This window comes from Thermobia domestica, chromosome 1, assembly GCF_964235325.1.
Source record: "Thermobia domestica chromosome 1, izTheDome1.hap1.1, whole genome shotgun sequence".
NCBI lineage: Eukaryota > Metazoa > Arthropoda > Insecta > Zygentoma > Lepismatidae > Thermobia > Thermobia domestica.
In genome coordinates, this window is record NC_137454.1 from 184091313 (window position 1) to 184108463 (window position 17151).

Here is a 17151-nt window from a genome sequence, read left to right on the forward strand (position 1 = left end):
TAAACGCAATCAGTGAACATACAATATTTAGGCAAAAATTATATTTTCAATATTATTACGCATACCACCTTTACATACTCTACATGTCTATAAAGAGAAATATCCAGATTTATGAAGTTGTTTCAAAATTTCAATAGGCTGATTTATTTTTGTTAACCTAAAATGCGAACTAAAAGAAAGCAATTTGCGTAATTGTTTTTCTGAAGCAGAAAAAAATGTGTTTTCGGGGCTGGTCTGCAACGTCACAAGAATTTGTTGCCACCTCGGGGTATACATTCTTACTTTTAGTGATAAGAGTGCTACTTAGGAGGATTTAAACATAGCATGTTATATCTGGGGAAGCAGGGATTGGAATAATAATAAAGATTAGAATGAAATTGTTCCTATAGTATTGTCGGAATTGAAAGCAAAAGGAATAAGTCGATTTTATTATCTTTTCAGAAATTTTGATATGTAATTAATAATAATAATAAAGAAAAAAACAGGACAAGAAGGAAAATTTCTGCACACCGGGACAAATTTTAAGAAATCGGGGCGTATGGTAGCCTTACATATTTATTTGCATGCGGAGTGTCAGTACGGAGCCACTATGTAGCAGAGTTGAAACAAAACCTCGTAAATAGGTTGCCAACTCAGGAAAACAAAATTACCGGCACATCCTCAAAATTCTCTATACAAATGAGAAACTGAAGACTGTATTGATCGTTATTGTATTTACCAGCAATTGCCACTTGTTTAAAATTATCGAAACAGATGAATAATACTGGATATCAATCTTTATGTAACAATAGCTGATTCATAAAATGAAATTTACCCTATAAACTTCACTTCAAACAAAGGAAATTGCTTTAAAAAGTCATTTCTACTCTCAATAAAAGAATAAAATTCTTTTACAATAAAATATAAGTGTTATCAAATTTGTTATGTTAAATAAATAAAAAAAAACTGCCATATATTAAAAAAATATCGATAATGTATAATACAACGGAAATTTGTGTTTGTAAAGGCCCTGTTTAAAAATTTCGATGTTCAATGTTATATTCTGGATTGCAGATTGCAAAATACCGGTCAGAAGGGGGCTAATAAGAAGTTTGTACCGGTTACCGGCCTTATTAAAAATCACTGCAAATACCGGCCAGTTAGCAACTCTACTCGTAAATCAGAATGCTGAATGCACCAAAATACTTCACCATGCATTCTATAGTTTCTGCAAAATGAGTTTAATGAAGATGATCAAATAAAACAAAATACTGTTATAATTTTCCCTTTAACAGTCTACTTTGTGAATTTGTTATATCTTCCACTTATCAATTTCCTGTACGAGATGAGAATAACGGTTTCTGCGCAAGATGGAAAGAATAAAATAAATTTTTCTCATAAGGATTCAGTTCACGTAAGAAATAATGAATAAGTTTAATAATAAGAGCCGAGGAGTGAAAAACTAACTCAGCAATAATGATTGTAAGTATAAATATAAATATAAAAAACAAAAAAAAACATTTAATTCCATCATCGTTAGGATAAGATCAATATAGTGAATCACACGATAGTGTGAACATACCAAACCACACAATAGTGTGAACAAAGTCCTGTTAGAAAAATATTCCATAAATGTGACACATTTTTTTTTAATGCTTCTACCATTTATACAGTCCCCCACATTGTTTTCGTTCTGGCGGCGCCCCTAATAGAGTACAAACGAAAATTTCGCCTGCACATTTCTGTGGAAATGATGTACAAGCGATTGATATAATTTGTGATTGAATTGGATATGGTGGGGGCTACCATTTAGACAGCCCCACTTTGTTTTCGTTCTGGCGGCGCCATTATTTGTGTACAAACGAAAATTACGCATGTATATTTCTGTACAAACGATGTACAAACGATTACGAAAATTTGTGATTGAATTGGACATGATGGAGGGGCTACCATTTAGACAGACCACACATTAATTTCTTTCTGCCGTCGCCTTTAATTGTGTACAAAAGAAAATTTCGCCTGCACATTTCTGTACAAACTACGTACAAACGATTGCGACAATTTGTGATTGAATTGGACATGGTCGGGGGCTACCACTTAGACAGCGCCCACTTTGTATGTTCTGGCGGCGCCTTTAATTGTGTACAAACAAACATTTCGCCTGCATATTTCTATACAAACGAAGTACAAACGATTGCGACAATTTGTGATTCAATTGGACATGTTGGTGGGAAGCTACCACTTAGAGAGCCCCCAGTTTGTTTTCGTTCTGGCGGCGCCACTAATTGTGTACAAACGAAAATTTTACCTGAACATTTCTGTAAAAACGACGTACAAACGATTGCGACAATTTGTGATTGAATTGGACATGGTCGGGGGCTACCACTTAGACAGCCCCACTTAGTTTTCATTCTGGCGGCGCCCCTAATTGTGTACAAACAAACATTTCGCCTGCTCGTTTCTGTACAAACGAAGTACAAACGATTCCGACAATTTGTGATTCAATTGGACATGGTGGGGAGGAATTACTTAGAAAGCACCCTACTTTGTTTTCGTTCTGGCGGCGTCCCTAATTGTGTACAAACAAACATTTCGCCTGCACATTTATGTACAAACGACGTACAGACGAATGCGACTATTTGTGATTGAATTGGACATGGTCGAGGGCTACCACTTAGACAGCCACCACTTTGTTTTCGTTCTGGCGGCGCCCCTAATTGTGTACAAACAAACGTTTTGCCTGCCCGTTTCTGTACAAACGAAGTACAAACGATTGCGATAATTTGTGATTGAATTGAACATGGTTGGGGGGCTACCACTTAGACAGCCCCCTTTTTTCTGTTCTGGCGGCGCCCCTAATTGTGTACAAACGAAAATTTTGCCTGCACATTTCTGTACACACGAAGTAGAAACGATTGCGATAATTTGTGATTGAATAGAACATGTTGGTAGGGGGCTACCAGCTAGACAGCCCCCAATTTGTTTTCGTTCTGGCGTCGCCCCTAATAGTGTACAAACGAAAATTTGGCCTGCACATTTCTGTACAAACAATGTACAAACGATTGCGATACTTTGTGATTCAATTGGACATCGTGGGGGGAGCTACCACTCAGACAGCTCCCCACTTTGTTTTCGTTCTGGCGGCGCCCCTAAGTTTATTCAAACAAACATTTCGCCTGCACATTTCTGTACAAACGATGCACAAACGAATGCGACAACTTGTGATTGAATTGGACATGGTGGGGGGCTACCACTTAGACAGCTCCCATTTTTTCTGTTCTAGCGGCGCCCTTAATTATGTACAAACGAAAATTTCGCGTGCACATTTCTGTACAAACGAAGTACAAACGATTGCGACAATTTGTGATTGAATAGGACATGGTCGGGGGCTACCACTTAGACAGCCCCCAATTTGTTTTCGTTCTGGCGGCGCCCCTAATTGCCTGCGAACATACATTTCGCCTGCACATTTCTGTACAAACGAAGTACAAACAATTGCGACAATTTGTGATTGAATTGGACATGGGGGGGCTACCACTTAGACAGCCCCCATTTTTTTTCTGTTCTGGCGGCGCCCCTAATTGTGTACAAACGAAAATTTCGCCTGCACATTTCTGTACAAACGAAGTACAGACGATTGCGATAATTAGTGATTGAATAAAACATGTTGGTGGAGGGGCTACCAGTTAAACAGCCCCAATTTGTTTTCGTTGTGGCTGCGCCCCTAATAGTGTACAAACGAAAATTTGGCCTGCACATTTCTGTACAAACAATGTACAAACGATTGCGGCAATTTGTGATTCAATTGGACATGGTAGGGACTAACATTTAGGGGAACTCCCTCGAGAGGAATCACTCTACTTATTTATTGCAAAAAGCAGAATTTAAAAATTCGCATTCGTCCAAAGTTATCGTGTGAAGTAACAGCCGTTTGTATGTACGTACTAATATTGATAAGTTCCACTACGCGATCCCCGTAAATATATATATATATATATATATATATATATATATATATATATATAGAAACAGGATATATGTTACAATGTGTTGGGTGCTGCTTTATACACTTTAGCCGCAAAGTTCTCTTATAATGTTAGGCTTGGAAGTTAGGTCTAACGACATAAATTCTTCCACATATATAACATACCACTAAACCAATTATTGCCAAAATGTAAATATGAATGTTTACTTTAATATAATCTATAATTCCCATTAAAAGCTGATCTAAACAATAACATATTTATAAAATATATAACCACGAACAAACTCTCATTTCATTTTAGCCAAAACTATATAATCTGAATCTAAACAATCCACATAATACAGTCTCATTTTTTATCTTCTTTAAAATATTTTCACTATGACATGTGTGTACTTATTGCAGCACTTATTTCCCAACATGTGGAATAAAAGAAAAGGGGTTGAAAATATTAATAGACTGCAGTGTTAAAGGAAATATGGAAACGAATTGTAAATTAAGGGACTGAGAAGTGTTACACTTCATGAAAAGACTAGAAATGTTTACACCAAAACAGAAAGTAGCAAAGCATTGCTATCACTACATACTTCATCACCTACGCCGATAACCCTTAGTTCAGAAGTGCTAAGATTTAATTTTCAAGAAGCCTGTCTGTTTTGTAGACAATGTGCATCAGATGAATTTATAATGAGACAGAATTAAAAAAAAAATAACTTGTGAGTGAGGGTTAGAGTGTACATTGCGTCGAAGCCATTCAAGGTAAAGATTCTATTATAGAAGCTAACAAGGAAGACAGCTAATTTTCATTCAGTGAAATTTTCAAGAAAATAATGATGCACTGCCAACTGAGAAAAACAATAAGAACTCAACTGAAAGGAAACATTCAGAATATATTATCATACCAACAAACAAAAATATAAAACCCATAGTTTGCATTCCAGATATAGCAGATAAACAGCTCACGGATGCATGGTATGATCGTCAAAACCTTAAGTATATGGACCAAGAGATGTTGAGAATCATAATGAAAGCCGGGCAAATATTTGCTAAAGATATCAAATCTCAGGTTTAAGAAACTGATGAATAACTATCTGCGGATAATATTTCAATGACGTTAATTCAATCCGTCTTGTGGCCTTGAAATGCCTTCGCGTTACTACAATCTTGAAAAACTACACAGAGAATAGCTCAAAATGGGAAAGAAAAAGTTTAATAATTTCTCAAGTCATAATTGCAGCAGCTACAGCAAAATATCTTTTATCCTCATGGCAAGCAGGACTTGCGGTGCGTTTTAATCATAAGTATAGTAGTAAGCATCTTCTTAATGTTCTCTCTTCATTAGGACTGTGTGCATCATATGCTGAGCCAGCTTTCTTTCAAGTTTCTTTTCTTGTGCACCGTGCATTCTTAGTTTGTTGATATAATAATATTTTCTGAGTAATTGTCTTTCAGTTTAGTACTTATTGCTTTTTCAGTTGGCAGTGCATCATTATAAACTTGAAACATTTCACTGAATGAAAATTGGCACTCTTACTTGTTAGCTTCAAGCAGGCCAGCAACTAGAGGGGGCTAGGGGCCATCCCACCCGCTAAAGGTTTCATGGCCTCTCCACACCTCAATATAAAATGTTATTATTAATACAAAAAACACACTTTAGACATTTGTAAGAGAATTTTTAATCACTTGGCGCCCCCTATGCTATTCATGGTCCCCCCAATTCTTTGCGGATGGTTGCGGGCCTGGCTTCAAGGTAGTTGAAAGCATAACCCATGGTATCTGAGACAACATTACCTTTCGGACGACCACGTTCCATTCCAGATGAAATCTTGTAGAAGTTTCTCATGCATAAGGAATGCTATCTTGTCAGCAGCAACAAAATCATGAGCATTGCCAAACTTCTTTGCCCCAGTCTCCATTTCTTCTGTCGGCTGCTTTCATAATAGAATCTTTAACTTGAATGGTTTCGACGCGATGTACACTCTCACGCTCACTCACAAGTATTTTTATTCTGTCTCTTTAAAAATTCACGTGATTCACATTGTCTACAAAACAGGCAGGCTTCTTGAAAATTAAATCTTATACCTAAGGTTTATCGACGTGGGTGATGAAGTACGCTGAGATAGTAACGCTTTGCTACTTTTTGTTTTTGTGTAAACATTTCTACATTTTTCATGAAGTGTAATACTTATCAGTCGCTTAAGTTGATATTCGTTTCCATCTTTCACTTTAATACTGTAGTCTGCTAATGCTTTCAGTCCGTTTTCCTTTATTATACATGTAACACCATCACCGAGGAATTTCTCAAAGATAAAACATTTTTCAGGTGGCATCTTGAACATAGATGATCTAATAGACCTGATTACTTATCCTTAGTCACACCTGCAATGAATGAAAAATATAATAATTTGTATTTTATATTAAATAAATAATTAAAACAAAACAGTATCAGACAATTTTTCGTTAAGGTTCTGCTACAAAGCGATGCCGAAAGAAAAATGCGTAATTTGCCACGCCTCTAACATCTAAACGGTTCATCATAGAGAAAAAAATGAAAAGAGCATTCCTTGTAGAGAACATAATGCAGTTTATTTTTTTGTAATAACATGTTTTGCTGTAAAATGCTTTCCATGTGATATATTTACAAAGAACAACTAATTTTTGGTTCCATTTTTCCAACATGGCGGCAAAATCCGGGGCGGTAGAGTGATGCAAAATTAATATGTTGTTACGAGCACTTTTATAAAGAAAAAAAAATGTTCCACCTTTCGACCATTTTGTTTCCTTATTCAACCTTTCGCTGACTGGGCTAAAAGTATAAACAAACTTGTTTCAAGAAAAAGTTCAGAACTGATTTAAAAACTATCCTTCTAGACAATGAGAAACAATTCGAAGAAGTTTTAACTTTCCTTGACACTGTAAAATAAAGTTTCATGAAAGATTGTCGATTGTTTTAAAATTGTTTATTGGCAATTGAAACTTAAGATTCATTTACATGTAACTTATGTTAGGGACATTTCTTTCCAAAAATAGATTTATACTCAGAAAATATTTGCCTCCATTTGTCGCACACCTTACTAAAATTGGAAGAACATTGTCCGAAGCAACATATGTACATGATAAGGGTTATTTTTAATATGTAACAATTTTTAACCATTACTCATTTTTCTGATGTAAAAATAATGGTAATGTTTAAATATTCGTTGGTAACTTTCAAAGTGACATCATAGTAGGAATAATTCACTTGTGTCAGGCGCTGTTGCTAAGCTGGTGTACGTATGCTCATACTCTTGGTCGCCTACCGTGTGTAGAAACAAGATGAAACAAGCCTTTTCCTCTTCGTCTTCTTCTCGTCGTGTATGGGTTAGTTATTTGAATCCCTCCGCCCCGCCCTCACCTGCGAAGCTAAGAATGGAAGCTTCACATAGCATTGGATAGCTATTTTGGACTCCACCTCAACCATCTAATATTCAGTTATCGAAGCTTCCTAATTGATTGGTCTTCGTCTTCTCGTCTTGTATTGGATAACTATTTTGGACCCCCTTAGTCCTGTGACGAAGAGTATACTTATGTATTGATTGCCGTTGGGTCCCCTATAGCGTAGCATATGATATTTATCGTTCGAAGCTCTTCATTTCGAAGCACTGTAATGCTTTCAAGTGTTCAATGCTCTTTCTCTCTCTCTCTTTCTTTGACAATTGAACCCGGACCCCCCACATGTAAGTAAATATTTATTGATTAGTATTCAGTCAAATTTGCAGATAGGCTAAGTATGAAATTACGTTAACCGAACTTAGGAAAGATGTGTTAATGATTGTATGTATAATCACACGCCCCGAGAGAGAAACTATGTACACGATGTTGTTAACCATAAAATTAATCCAACTTGAGGTGAGCAATCCATCACTGAGCCTCAGTGCCCGCATATAGATTAGATTTTTATTTCAGAAATAAAAGCTTCGAAATAAATATATATATATATCCCTTTTGCAGATAGACCAAGTGTGAAATTACGTTAGTCGAGCTTAGGAAAGATGTGTTAATGATTGTATGTATGTATAATTCAACTATCTAATGCTGAACAAAGTGATATTAAAATTAAAAAAGGATATATATTTTGCTTTAAACGGGAATCAAACTTAGGCCGTAAATAACAAAGAAAAATAAATTAAAAAATACACTATCACATTATTATTATTATTATTATTATTATTATTATTATTATTATTATTATTTGGGGGAGTTAAAAGTGAAGCAGACAACTAACTTTGATTATAGCTTCGTTAACTTACGATATAAATATTCTGTACACAAAAATCCATTTTGTTGGTGATGGGATCGAATTTAGTACTTCACGATTTAGAGTTGAATTAGTCTGTGCATGAAAAAAAAAACTATTTCTTGTATAGCACTTTGCATTGATTTTCGTTTCAGGACAGAAAGGAACGAATTAACTTAATGTCTTAAAATATTCAATGCTTTCTCACAGAGAATCGAACCCGGATCCTAAATATGCTTTCAATTTGAAAGCTATCCCACCGGAACGGAACGCAAAACCGTTGGTTCTTCGTAAGTGTATGGGACATGTATAAACATTTTCGACTGACTTTCCCATGAGCAGAACCGAACTCATGATCTTAGGGTCAAAACCCCCCACGGAAGTTCATGTTCGTTAGATTGGAATATAATGTCCTTTTAGTTCAGTATATATATGTTGCTTTCTCATGACATAGACCACTTGGGTGCATACTGAGGCTTGAATAATGTATGCTTCCCATAGCAATTCATGTTTTCAAGCCATAGGCTGGGAATCGTAGACTCCATCTTTTTTGATTAGTTGCTGAGGATATTGTGTTTCATTGAAGCTATTTGTTTTATCTAATTTGGTCCTGGGATTGTCACGAATTCACTTGTAAGTGTTCATGGGAATAGGATTTGTTGGCAGACTCTCCTTTGATCGAATACATCTTAGTTGCTAAGGTGAATACCGTATTGCATGATTTTTTCAAACCTATACAGCATTGGAGATTACATGTATGTTTGTTGTCGTCTTCACATACGAACATACTCACGTGCGACTGAAGATAGTTTAATCTGTAAGCGAAAACGCTGAGCTATGTGTATTGTAAAAATGTTTGTTGATAGATAAAATTTACTGAAGATATTTTGATACACCTACCGAATAATGTGTGTGAAGAAGTAAATGAGTTAACGTTATAACTTTGTTTCAGATGTGAAACTGAATAAAGATATAAAATGTAGCAGGGATGAGGTGAGGGGTTGTATTCACTTGGAAAAGCTCATGTGTTTCTTGAGAACCTTCATTACGATAAGCTCTCTTTATCTTTGACTTCAGATATGTACATTTTATATATAAGTGATCTAGTGTTTCGCGATGGCGTGTTCGTGCTAGCTATTAGACCAGCTGGGGAGAGGCTAAAATAATTTAGTAACGGGAAGGGTGTAAGGTAGTACAGCGGTAGAGCGCTTACATTTGATGTATGGGGTCCGTAATTCTACTCCCGAATATATTAGCTCACGGTGCCCTTAGTATAATGGGCATAATCGTAGGACATTAAATAAGTTTGTGGTGGACAACATCGTGTCCGTTTATTCTCATGGGGTACTCCCGCTTCATCTCATTATATCTTTTAACTTACCATAAGCATCCCTTCATCTTAGCCTAAAAGAGAAATTCGTAGGACGTTAAACTAAGAGATTTCATCTTAATCCTTGCACACTTGTTTTTCCCGTTCAACATAAATAGACTAACATTCTAGAATTTAGTCGTGTCTCTGTTCTGACGGTTAGCTTTGGAAATTTACACTTTATAAAAAAGAAACGAAAAATCGTTTTAGACGTTCCTTAAGTAAAATTACTTCGAGCAGGAAATCTTAATTCTTTGGCGAGGGCACGTCCCTCATGATACAGTTTATTCTCGAGACGAGATAGAATAATTCGAGAAGCAAGATCAGCCGAGGCTTTAAAAAATTTATGAAGAGGTCTAATGTTGGACTGAACCCCTTATAAAAGTAGAAGGAAAGGCGTCATTCTGTTTGTACTGTTGTAATATAAGGCTATAATGTTCATCAAAAATAGGATGGTACCCGTTTAAACATGTAATATGGCAACACAAGGCATCACATACAAATTTTGCCTTCCATTATACATTTCTATAGTTCTCTTTGTATGGCTGCACATACTTTCTAGATAATAAAACATGAAATTCGTACCATCGATGAATCGCTACTTCAATAACTACGACCTTATTATGAGCTTTCATATAGTTCTACATTTAACCTTGTTTTCCTTAATAATTGCTTATCCCTCCACCTCGGAAATCGACCCCAGGATCAAGATAATGAGACTTTTCTAAACTAGTTGTTATTTGCGATTACGAGGTCGATTTTTTACGGAATAGGCAAGACCTTGAGGGCGTTCTTGTTTCGTGCACGTTCATTACCATCATAATATCCTTTAACCTATTATGCATAATTGTTCGATAGAATGTCCATATTGGAAACCGATCTCAGGACAAAACTTTTGAATAAATAGAATGAAAGAGTGGAGGATAATAACGGAAACGAAAGAAGAACGTTTACTTTTGCTATTAGAGATATTTGTTTCGCCTGTCTTTAAGTGATTAAAAACACAAACTGTCTTCCTTGCTTTGATTTCACAAAGTATGTATGAAAATGAATTTAAAGATGTCAGCGACATGGTAACTCAGTACTAGAGTGCTCGCCTATGCTATTAGAAATGGATGAATGTAATTTCATCTTGTTTCATTCGAGGATTCATAATGAAGGGGAAAAGTTTCTTGTTTCATTCGAGGATTCACAATCAAGAGAAAAAAGGTATCTTGTTTCATTTGAATTGTTAAAAGCTGTTTAGCTTGATAACGGTACCGAAAATTCATATTTTAGTGTGGGTACATTACGTTCCCTGTATGAAAGTGGTTTAATTCAAAGTATTGATTTTTTGGGCATAATCGTGGGACGTTAAACTGAAAGATTTCATTTTAATCTCGAATCAGATAAGCTCCCATTGAGAATTATACTTCTATCTCTCACATCAAAGGTCGGAATGCTAACTATATATAGTTAGGACCATCAACAATCTTACTTCGAGTGGTACTAAATCACGGACCTCACGTGCGACTAACACTTAGGATTAGGATTAGGATTTAGATTTCTAGTCTTTTCGAATCGTACATTAAGTTGTAGATCCATGTACTACTTGCCTAGGTGCTCAATATAATAATAAGGGCGTCAAAGAATCTATCTTTGTTTCAGGACTTTTTCATAGTAAGAAAAATTTGTTACTTTGAGATTCATATAACATATGTTAATTAGATTAAATAACATTTCTCGGTATTTCAAATTCTGTAAGAATGTTATACATTGTTTCCCCACATTATCGGATCTTGGGACTTTCTCAAGTTGATAAATAACTGATAGGCCTATGCATGTAAATAGCATTAGCACTTTTTTAGCTGTAAAATTAATGCAATAAATTTTTGTACCCATGATAAGCAAATTCTCTCATTACGCTCTTCGGTAACTTACTTAGTTGCACATTTCATCATTTATGCAATTCAGCTTATTACGTTTACGATTTACTTCCTATGTGTTCTAAGAAATGATCTTTGTTCATGCGATTTGTTCACGAACATGTTGTGAAGAAATCATGTTCACACAATATGTTTAGGAAAATTGATGAGCTTGAAAATTTCAATCCTGTGTGAATGTAATAAGTTTTGTGTCTCATGCAGGAGAGTCCTTTATTATTTCCTCAGAGAGATAAGAAAGGTATCCTGCAAATTCTTAAAACAATGAGAACAAGTTGATTTAGTAGTCATACATATAGAATACGTCTTCGAGAGTGAACATATTATCTATGAGTTAAAGATGGCATCGTCAATGAATTTATTAGCCAAACGTAATGCATCGTCGTTTGTATCTTTTACAAAATTACAAGACTTAGAAATTAATAAAACCTATCGTGTTGTAGATTGCAAATTAATTACAACCGTATATCGAAAGAAGTTTTCGTTACATTTGAAGCAGGACAAAAAGTGATTCTACCAAGACGATTTGCTGAATAAGTAGAGGCAGATCATGGGGCATTATTATCATATTTGTAAAGTAGAAACGTATGTTTAATATCCAAAGGAAAAAAAAGTGCTAATTAACGTTGAATCCAAATCAGAGGAATTGTTCCCAGACAAAATCGAACCCGGGATCTCCCACGCTAAAGGAACTAGCGCTAACGGCTTACTCACGAGAGAGATCTCCTTTAACTTGTATATAAGGAGACTCAGTGGTAGGTTGGTTTGTACACTTCTATTGGTACTTCATTTTACCAAATAAAAAAATGATGTCACGAATAAAAATCTATTTGAAGAGAGAGAGAGAGAAAGAGAGAACAATTAGGTTTGGATTTAATCTTGTGTGTGTGTGTGTGAGTATGTGTTCGTTTGTTATTTTCTTATGAGAAGATATTTATACAAGTTATACAGGATGTTTTAAGACAATGCAGTTGAATAGTAATAGGAGAACAACGCTTAAACCTTCTAGACTAAAGTACACGTACAGTTACTGAAAGTGAGTGATTATGAACGAATTAATGAAATAAAACATGTGAAAGAAACAGGCGAAACTTAAGAAAACCCACGACCACGATACTGCCATTTATGAATAAAACATTATCGTAAGTTGGATTTCTCACATATGAGAGTGTTTCGTGAACCCGTGACCAAGATGAAGAGACGTTTCTAAATACACCATATTGTATTTATAAATGTGACTGCTGATAAGCATCTCATGGAGACGTAAGGAACTGTTAATTCCGAAGTAGATACTTTTTAATTTAAAGGAATTAAAAATATATTTCATTTTTTCATTTCAAATTCTGAAGATTCTACATTTGTGAGTCTTTGGAACATGGATAAGTAAGTTTATGGTGATAGATATAAACTAAATACCAACAATTTATGTAAAGGTTTGCAGCGAGAGAAAAAGGACGAAAAGCTATGAAGCTTCATATCTCATATTAACCTTTTACTTACAACATTGTACCTTTTACTTACATCTAATACTTACAACAAGAGACGTGAACAGAAATTCATTTCGATGAGGGAGGTGGACATATTAGACCAAATTTACAGAAAAAACATATATATAAGTTTAGAATTTCACAGCAATACATAATATAGTGAAAATAAATTTGATCTTCATCACAGTCCTTTTAGTTACCACGATTTGGAAAATTTACCCATCGTGTGTTCGTGGGTAATGTTTATGACTTTTCTTACCTTCTTCTTATTCAAAGAACCACATAATAGGTTATTTTTATTTAAATGTTTCTTTCGGCTTTCCAACTCTATTGTTGTTTTCAGATATAAAAGTAGAAAACAAATGTACAAATGCAGGGGGTTGAAAGACATCCGAGGAAGATCTAGAGGTGAAACCTCAAAATACTATTAGTCTGGTAAACTAGTTTTGCCAATGAATCGAGAAACTTCTCGATACAAAAAGAGACAAGTTTCGAATCTATAAGTACATTTTCAAATTCGAGATGATACAGAAACTCCCGGGACTCGTAGACAACATTAGTTTTCTCAAGTTGAAAACTCAAAATGTTATCACTTGGGTGAACTAGTATTGCCAACGAAACGAAACAATCGGCACGAAAAGAGAGACAAGTCTCGAATCGACAACTACATTTTTAAATTGGAGAACAGAGATACAGTTTTTCATTTTACAGTTATTTGAAAATAGCATAACTTATATGATACCACTTTTAGATAAATGGGAAAAATTCACACACACAAATAATAATAATAATAATAATGTGATGCTGTATTTTTTATTTTTATGTTTGTTATTTTTCTAGAGCAATTATGTCAGTTTAGAACATCATGTATCTTTTTTTAACGTGTATTGTTCTTCTAGTCAAAAAATCAATGTATTTCAGGATGCATGATGACTCAATGATAGAAAATTTAGTCAAATTGTCAATCTACCACCTATTACTTTTTCGTCATTCACTTGTCTTAATCATGTGTCCTCTTACCGAGAAAGGGCATATTTGTGGGACGTCAAACTGAAAGATTTTATTTCTTGCTTTTTCTTAATAGATTTTATCAGAATGACTGTTTCTATAATAAAATAAATGAAATATATAAAGATTTTGGATTCTTGATATGCTTTTACTTATATTGGACCATACTGAATGTTTAAACGCACGTTTTTTTCTTATAGGAAATACTACTTTTTCCTTTTTTCTCCTTGTGCTTCTTCTTCGTCGTCTTTTGCAATTGATTTTAAAGGTATTTTTTCCTTGATGATGATGCTACTGGTGATGCTTTAGATTGTCGTCTGATTTCCAAATAGCAAGCTAGACGGTTAGAATTAGAAGGGTTTTCACAAGACTACGTTAGCTTTCTGATAATTTTTTGTAATCTTTTATTTTAGTATGCATTTGAAATAAAGTGTTCTTATAATACATTTTAAGTTGTCATGGATAATCTATGTTCTTTAGTGAATAGAAAAGGGTTGCGGAATATTGCTCTACTACACTAAGTATCCATTAAAGAATAAGTCGATGCTAACAAGAAGATAAGGTGTTACATTCCACGATTAAACAGTTTAGGCTAATGGAGACGATGATGGTGATGAGACATGAATGAAAAACGTGAAAATAAACTTGGAACGTCGAAAACACCCACAAAATTCACTTGCAGTGAGCTTGGATTAAACCAATGACTTCATGCATGAAAATTGAACGCTTTACCACTGATCCACAGTTTACTTGTTTCTTAAGATCGAAGCGTAAGAAAATATTTCAGTTTAACGTACCACAATTATGCCCATTATGCTAAGGGAGCGGATGATTTAGGCAAATGAATGAATAAATAATTAGTAGAATGCGAATGTGTGAGTAGCCCACGAAAACTCACAGACACGATGTTGTTCATTATAAGCTTACTTGTTCGGAGGTCGAACTAGGGACCGAATGCACTGGGTTGCGGAACATTGCTCTACTACACTAAGTATCCATTAAAGAATAAGTTGTTGCTAATAAGAAGGTAAAGTGTTACATCCCATGATTATACAGGTTAAGCTAAAGGAGACAATGATCATGAGACATGAATCAAAATCGTGAAAAAAACTTGGAACGACGAAAACACCCACACAATTCACTTGCCGTGAGCTGGAATTAAACCAAGGACTCCATGCACGGATATTGAACGCTTTACCACTGATCCACAGTTCACTTGCTTCTTTCACATCTCTTAAACCTCTTTTCAAATTCCTAATGATAGAAATCATTTTTGGTTTTAATGTTAATCGCCATAAAGTAAAATCGATAATAGATAACAAGAAGTTAGTTCTGCAAGAGTATATTTAATCCGATCCGATCTTTATTTTTACGGGGTCTTTACATGATATACAAATCTATTACATTTTGGGTTTCAGGAGTGTGGTGGCTCAGTCGTAGAGGATTTACAACCAGTATTTTGGGTCCCTGATTCGATCACAGCTCGCGTCGTGTGGACTTTCTGATGGACAAACACCGTGCTTGTCGGTTTTCTTGGAGTTCTCCCGTTTCCCGTTCATTTCTTATCATTACCGTCTCCTTTAGCCTAACCGAAATAATCGTGGGACGTAAAACTGAAAGATGGGACAAGTATAAACATCTTCGACTGACTTCCACATCAGCGGAACGGAACTCCCCAAGCCTCCAGGTGCAAAAAGTGAGAAGCGATAAAATATGAAACGTGACGTTCTAAAATCAAGTGACATAATGTTGAATAACAAAAGATAACCTATGTCTAAGGAAAGAAACACTGACCTATCCTATATACAGAAGATAACTTACATTCTAGGAAATGCTGTCGTAAGAACCAACGCTGATATATTGCTTGTATGTATCCTCGTCGCCAAAAGTGCCTTTACATCGCCGTGACGGGTATGTGACACCGCAGTACTCTAAGGAAGGGATGGTTGCATAAGAAATTTTGATTAATTTTGAAGAGTTTTTATTTTGACTAGGGAAATAACGTAGGTATAGGGAGTAAGGGCATAGATTTAAAGCATCAGTACACTGTCATCTCTGAAAAGATTTGTATTCTCAGTTTTTCAAATTATTGTCTTATATGTTAAGTTAAAAACTGCTAACAACTGCTACTAGCGCTTTTCACTCTTCAGGAATTTACTACGACATGTTCGGGCTTGAATTATTTCATTCGCCTCACTGTAATTATTTTAAAATGGAAACTGATTACGCTGAACATAATTATGTTTAGTTGTCGTAAAGCAAGGGCCGTAATAAATGTAGATAAGGTTCTTATTATTATATAAAACACATAAATATTTATTCCGTGTATAGAATAATATAATACAGTAACTAAGCAACATCATAATTACTAAAGCCCGCAGGATTTTTACTAACGGGGGGGGGGAGACCAATATAGAGTTTTTCGTTTTATTCCCTATATATTTTACGTTAACAGTCATAACATTGATAACGTATATCGCCTTTCGCCGCTGTAGCCTATTGGTCAGAACACTGATCTCCAGATATGTCGAAAGAAAAAATAAATTGATATGAACAGTGATGTGATTAATTTTACTGCGCCCTGGATCGATCTATCTTCGATTTACTCATACCCCTCCAGGCCCTCTGCCCCAGGTATTTCAGCTGCTGCGTTATATATACGGTTCCATGTCAAAAGGGCCTGAAAAAATGGAACAGACCGAAAGGCCAGAGTCAATATGGCCCGCAACAAAAGACCCGAGTCAAAACGGCCCTGCTTCAAACGGACCCGGGTTGAAAGGATCCCCGCTACAAAGAGGCCCGAGTCAAAATGGCCCATATGAAAAGGACCCAGGTCGAAACGTCTCCGCAACAAAAGGGCCCAAGTCAAAAGGGCCCGAGTCAAAAGGGACCAAGTTACAAAACAGCCAGGCCACAATGACCCCGCAACAAAAGTGCTCGATTCAAAAGGTTTCCGCAACAAAAGGGCAGGAGTCAAAATTGCCCGAATCAAAACGACCCTCATCAAAAGGGTCCATGACAAATGGGCCCGAGTAAAAAGGGACTTGCCTCAAACGAGCCCGGCTGAAAAAGAGCCCTGCTACAAAAGAACCCGAGTCAAACGGCCCGGGCTAAAAGGCCTCCGCAAC